The sequence below is a fragment of the Dendrobates tinctorius genome, unplaced genomic scaffold, assembly GCF_039654945.1.
Source record: "Dendrobates tinctorius isolate UK_male_01 unplaced genomic scaffold, ASM3965494v1 ptg000214l, whole genome shotgun sequence".
NCBI lineage: Eukaryota > Metazoa > Chordata > Amphibia > Anura > Dendrobatidae > Dendrobates > Dendrobates tinctorius.
The window spans coordinates 5,945,156-5,952,492 of NW_027361881.1; the positions used below are offsets into that span (position 1 = coordinate 5,945,156).

At 59.3% G+C, this 7,337-nt stretch overlaps 1 protein-coding gene across 2 annotated transcripts in view; it reads right to left on the reverse strand.

Annotated features, from left to right (window-relative positions):
- KCTD19 (potassium channel tetramerization domain containing 19) overlaps nt 1-7,337 on the reverse strand; it is a 66,570-nt gene that overhangs the window by 57,110 nt on the left and 2,123 nt on the right. The window lies entirely within an intron of this gene.

Genomic DNA, 7,337 nt, shown 5'->3' on the forward strand with positions numbered 1-7,337 from the left:
CCTCACACACACGACGTCACCATCAGCCGCCTCTCAGTCCTCTCACACATGACGTCACCACCAGCCTCCTCTCAGTCCTCACACACATGACGTCACCACCAGCCTCCTCTCAGTCCTCTCACACATGACGTCACCACCAGCCTCCTCTCAGTCCTCTCACACATGACGTCACCACCAGCCTCCTCTCAGTCCTCACACACACATGACGTCACCACCAGCCTCCTCAGTCCTCACACACATGACGTCACCACCAGCCTCCTCTCAGTCCTCACACACATGATGTCACCACCAGCCTCCTCTCAGTCCTCACACACACATGACGTCACCACCAGCCGCCTCTCAGTCCTCACACACATGACGTCACCACCAGCCGCCTCTCAGTCCTCTCACACACATGACGTCACCACCAGCCTCCTCTCAGTCCTCACACACATGACGTCACCACCAGCCGCCTCAGTCCTCACACACACATGACGTCACCACCAGCCTCCTCTCAGTCCTCTCACACACGACGTCACCACCAGCCGCCTCTCAGTCCTCACACACGACGTCACCACCAGCCTCCTCTCAGTCCTCTCACACACACATGACGTCACCACCAGCCGCCTCAGTCCTCACACACACATGACGTCACCACCAGCCGCCTCTCAGTCCTCACACACATGACGTCACCACCAGCCTCCTCTCACACACATGACGTCACCACCAGCCTCCTCTCAGTCCTCTCACACATGACGTCACCACCAGCCTCCTCTCAGTCCTCACACACATGACGTCACCAACAGCCGCCTCTCAGTCCTCTCACACATGACGTCACCACCAGCCGCCTCTCAGTCCTCTCACACACACATGACGTCACCACCAGCCTCCTCTCAGTCCTCACACACACATGACGTCACCACCAGCCTCCTCTCAGTCCTCGCACACACATGACGTCACCACCAGCCGCCTCTCAGTCCTCACACACATGACGTCACCATCAGCCGCCTCTCAGTCCTCACACACATGACGTCACCATCAGCCGCCTCTCAGTCCTCTCACACACACACATGACGTCACCACCAGCCTCCTCTCAGTCCTCACACACGACGTCACCACCAGCCGCCTCTCAGTCCTCACACACGACGTTACCACCAGCCGCCTCTCAGTCCTCTCACACATGACGTCACCACCAGCCTCCTCTCAGTCCTCTCACACATGACGTCACCACCACCTGCCTCTCAGTCCTCTCACACACACATGACGTCACCACCAGCCGCCTCTCAGTCCTCTCACACATGACGTCACCACCAGCCGCCTCTCAATCCTCACACACACACATGACGTCCCCACAAGCCGCCTCTCAGTCCTCACACACACATGACGTCACCACCAGCCTCCTCTCAGTCCTCTCACACACATGACGTCACCACCAGCCGCCTCTCAGTCCTCTCACACATGACGTCACCACCAGCCTCCTCTCAGTCCTCACACACACACGACGTCACCACCAGCCGCCTCTCAGTCCTATCACACACGACGTCACCACCAGCCGCCTCTCAGTCCTCACACACATGACGTCACCACCAGCCTCCTCTCAGTCCTCACACACACGACGTCACCACCAGCCGCCTCTCAGTCCTCACACACACACGACGTCACCACCAGCCGCCTCTCAGTCCTCACACACACACATGACGTCACCACCAGCGTCCTCTCAGTCCTCACACACACACGACGTCACCACCAGCCTCCTCTCAGTCCTCACACACATGACGTCACCACCAGCCGCCTCTCAGTCCTCTCACACACGACGTCACCACCAGCCGCCTCTCAGTCCTCACACACATGACGTCACCACCAGCCTCCTCTCAGTCCTCACACACACACATGACGTCACCACCAGCCGCCTCTCAGTCCTCACACACACATGACGTCACCACCAGCCTCCTCTCAGTCCTCACACACACACGACGTCACCACCAGCCGCCTCTCAGTCCTCACACACACATGACGTCACCACCAGCCGCCTCTCAGTCCTCTCACACATGACGTCACCACCAGCCGCCTCTCAGTCCTCACACACATGACGTCACCACCAGCCGCCTCTCAGTCCTCACACACACACATGACGTCACCACCAGCCTCCTCTCAGTCCTCACACACACACATGACGTCACCACCAGCCGCCTCTCAGTCCTCTCACACATGACGTCACCACCAGCCGCCTCAGTCCTCTCACACACATGACGTCACCACCAGCCGCCTCTCAGTCCTCACACACACACACATGACGTCACCACCAGCCTCCTCTCAGTCCTCACACACACACGACGTCACCACCAGCCTCCTCTCAGTCCTCACACACATGACGTCACCACCAGCCGCCTCAGTCCTCACACACACACACGACGTCACCAGCAGCCGCCTCTCAGTCCTCACACACACACATGACGTTACCACCAGCCGCCTCTCAGTCCTCTCACACACGACGTCACCACCAGCCGCCTCTCAGTCCTCACACACATGACGTCACCACCAGCCGCCTCTCAGTCCTCACACACACACATGACGTCACCACCAGCCGCCTCTCAGTCCTCACACACACACATGACGTCACCACCAGCCTACTCTCAGTCCTCACACACATGACGTCACCACCAGCCTCCTCTCAGTCCTCACACACACACACGACGTCACCACCAGCCGCCTCTCAGTCCTCACACACACATGACGTCACCACCAGCCGCCTCTCAGTCCTCACACACACACATGACGTCACCACCAGCCGCCTCTCAGTCCTCTCACACACACATGACGTCACCAGCCGCCTCTCAGTCCTCACACACACATGACGTCACCACCAGCCTCCTCTCAGTCCTCTCACACACATGACGTCAACACCAGCCACCTCAGTCCTCTCACACATGATGTCACCACCAGCCTCCTCTCAGTCCTCACACACACACACGACGTCACCACCAGCCGCCTCTCAGTCCTCTCACACACGACGTCACCACCAGCCGCCTCTCAGTCCTCACACACATGACGTCACCACCAGCTTCCTCTCAGTCCTCACACACACATGACGTCACCACCAGCCGCCTCTCAGTCCTCACACACACATGACGTCACCACCAGCCGCCTCTCAGTCCTCACACACACACATGACGTCACCACCAGCCTCCTCTCAGTCCTCACACACATGACGTCACCACCAGCCTCCTCTCAGTCCTCACACACATGACGTCACCACCAGCCTCCTCTCAGTCCTCACACACATGACGTCACCACCAGCCGCCTCTCAGTCCTCACACACACATGATGTCACCACCAGCCGCCTCTCAGTCCTCACACACACACATGACGTCACCACCAGCCTCCTCAGTCCTCACACACACACATGACGTCACCACCAGCCGCCTCTCAGTCCTCTCACACACATGACGTCACCACCAGCCGCCTCTCAGTCCTCACACACACATGACGTCACCACCAGCCTCCTCTCAGTCCTCACACACACATGACGTCACCACCAGCCTCCTCTCAGTCCTCTCACACACACATGACGTCACCACCAGCCGCCTCTCAATCCTCACACACACACATGACGTCCCCACCAGCCGCCTCTCAGTCCTCACACACACATGACGTCACCACCAGCCTCCTCTCAGTCCTCTCACACACATGACGTCACCACCAGCCGCCTCTCAGTCCTCTCACACACATGACGTCACCACCAGCCTCCTCTCAGTCCTCACACACACACACGACGTCACCACCAGCCACCTCTCAGTCCTCTCACACACGACGTCACCACCAGCCGCCTCTCAGTCCTCACACACATGACGTCACCACCAGCCTCCTCTCAGTCCTCACACACACACATGACGTCACCACCAGCCGCCTCTCAGTCCTCACACACACATGACGTCACCACCAGCCGCCTCTCAGTCCTCACACACACACACGACGTCACCACCAGCCTCCTCTCAGTCCTCACACACATGACGTCACCACCAGCCGCCTCTCAGTCCTCACACACACACATGACGTCACCACCAGCCGCCTCTCAGTCCTCTCACACACACGACGTCACCACCAGCCGCCTCTCAGTCCTCACACACGACGTCACCACCAGCCGCCTCTCAGTCCTCACACACACAGGACGTCACCACCAGCCGCCTCTCAGTCCTCACACATGACGTCACCACCAGCCGCCTCTCAGTCCTCACACACACATGACGTCACCACCAGCCTCCTCTCAGTCCTCACACACACATGACGTCACCACCAGCCTCCTCTCAGTCCTCACACACACACGACGTCACCACCAGCCGCCTCTCAGTCCTCACACACACATGACGTCACCACCAGCCGCCTCTCAGTCCTCACACACACACACATGACGTCACCACCAGCCGCCTCTCAGTCCTCACACACACATGACGTCACCACCAGCCGCCTTTCAGTCCTCACACACACACACATGACGTCACCACCAGCCGCCTCTCAGTCCTCACACACACACACACACATGATGTCACCACCAGCCTCCTCTCACACATGACGTCACCACCAGCCGCCTCTCAGTCCTCACACACACACATGACGTCACCACCAGCCTCCTCTCAGTCCTCACACACACACATGACGTCACCACCAGCCGCCTCTCAGTCCTCACACACACATGACGTCACCACCAGCCTCCTCTCAGTCCTCACACACACACGACGTCACCACCAGCCGCCTCTCAGTCCTCACACACACATGACGTCACCACCAGCCGCCTCTCAGTCCTCTCACACATGACGTCACCACCAGCCGCCTCTCAGTCCTCACACACATGACGTCACCACCAGCCGCCTCTCAGTCCTCACACACACACACATGACGTCACCACCAGCCTCCTCTCAGTCCTCACACACACACATGACGTCACCACCAGCCGCCTCTCAGTCCTCTCACACATGACGTCACCACCAGCCGCCTCAGTCCTCTCACACACATGACGTCACCACCAGCCGCCTCTCAGTCCTCACACACACACACATGACGTCACCACCAGCCTCCTCTCAGTCCTCACACACACACGACGTCACCACCAGCCTCCTCTCAGTCCTCACACACATGACGTCACCACCAGCCGCCTCAGTCCTCACACACACACACGACGTCACCAGCAGCCGCCTCTCAGTCCTCACACACACACATGACGTTACCACCAGCCTCCTCTCAGTCCTCACACACACACACGACGTCACCACCAGCCTCCTCTCAGTCCTCACACACATGACGTCACCACCAGCCGCCTCTCACACACATGACGTCACCACCAGCCGCCTCTCAGTCCTCTCACACATGACGTCACCACCAGCCGCCTCTCAGTCCTCACACACACGACGTCACCACCAGCCTCCTCTCAGTCCTCTCACACATGACGTCACCACCAGCCTCCTCTCAGTCCTCTCACACATGACGTCACCACCAGCCGCCTCTCACACACATGACGTCACCACCAGCCGCCTCTCAGTCCTCTCACACATGACGTCACCACCAGCCGCCTCTCAGTCCTCTCACACATGACGTCACCACCAGCCGCCTCTCAGTCCTCACACACACATGACGTCACCACCAGCCTCCTCTCTTTCCTCTCACACATGACGTCACCACCAGCCTCCTCTCAGTCCTCTCACACATGACATCACCACCAGCCGCCTCAGTCCTCACACACACACACATGACGTCACCACCAGCCTCCTCTCACACATGACGTCACCACCAGCCTCCTCTCAGTCCTCTCACACATGACGTCACCACCAGCCTCCTCTCAGTCCTCTCACACATGACGTCACCACCAGCCGCCTCTCAGTCCTCTCACACATGACGTCACCACCAGCCGCCTCAGTCCTCACACACACACACACACGATGTCACCACCAGCCTCCTCAGTCCTCACACACACATGACGTCACCACCAGCCGCCTCTCAGTCCTCACACACACACATGACGTCACCACCAGCCGCCTCTCAGTCCTCTCACACACATGACGTCACCACCAGCCGCCTCTCAGTCCTCTCACACACATGACGTCACCACCAGCCGCCTCTCAGTCCTCACACACACACATGACGTCACCACCAGCCGCCTCTCAGTCCTCTCACACACATGACGTCACCACCAGCCTCCTCTCAGTCCTCTCACACATGACGTCACCACCAGCCGCCTCAGTCCTCTCACACATGACGTCACCACCAGCCGCCTCAGTCCTCACACACACACACACGACGTCACCACCAGCCTCCTCTCAGTCCTCACACACACACATGACGTCACCACCAGCCGCCTCTCAGTCCTCACACACACACATGACGTCACCACCAGCCGCCTCAGTCCTCACACACACACACACGACGTCACCACCAGCCTCCTCTCAGTCCTCACACACACACATGACGTCACCACCAGCCGCCTCTCAGTCCTCACACACACACACGACGTCACCACCAGCCTCCTCTCAGTCCTCACACACACACATGACGTCACCACCAGCCGCCTCTCAGTCCTCACACACACACACATGACGTCACCACCAGCCGCCTCAGTCCTCACACACACACACACGACGTCACCACCAGCCTTCTCTCAGTCCTCACACACACACACATGACGTCACCACCAGCCGCCTCTCAGTCCTCACACACACACACGACGTCACCACCAGCCTCCTCTCAGTCCTCACACACACACATGACGTCACCACCAGCCTCCTCTCAGTCCTCACACACACGACGTCACCACCAGCCGCCTCTCAGTCCTCACACACATGACGTCACCACCAGCCTCCTCTCAGTCCTCACACACACGACGTCACCACCAGCCGCCTCTCAGTCCTCACACATATGACGTCACCACCAGCCTCCTCTCAGTCCTCTCACACATGACGTCACCACCAGCCTCCTCTCAGTCCTCTCACACATGACGTCACCACCAGCCGCCTCAGTCCTCTCACACATGACGTCACCACCAGCCGCCTCAGTCCTCACACACACACACACACGACGTCACCACCAGCCTCCTCTCAGTCCTCACACACACGACGTCACCACCAGCCGCCTCTCAGTCCTCACACATATGACGTCACCACCAGCCTCCTCTCAGTCCTCTCACACATGACGTCACCACCAGCCTCCTCTCAGTCCTCACACATGACGTCACCACCAGCCGCCTCAGTCCTCTCACACATGACGTCACCACCAGCCTCCTCTCAGTCCTCACACACATGACGTCACCACCAGCCTCCTCTCAGTCCTCACACACATGACGTCACCACCAGCCGCCTCTCAGTCCTCACACA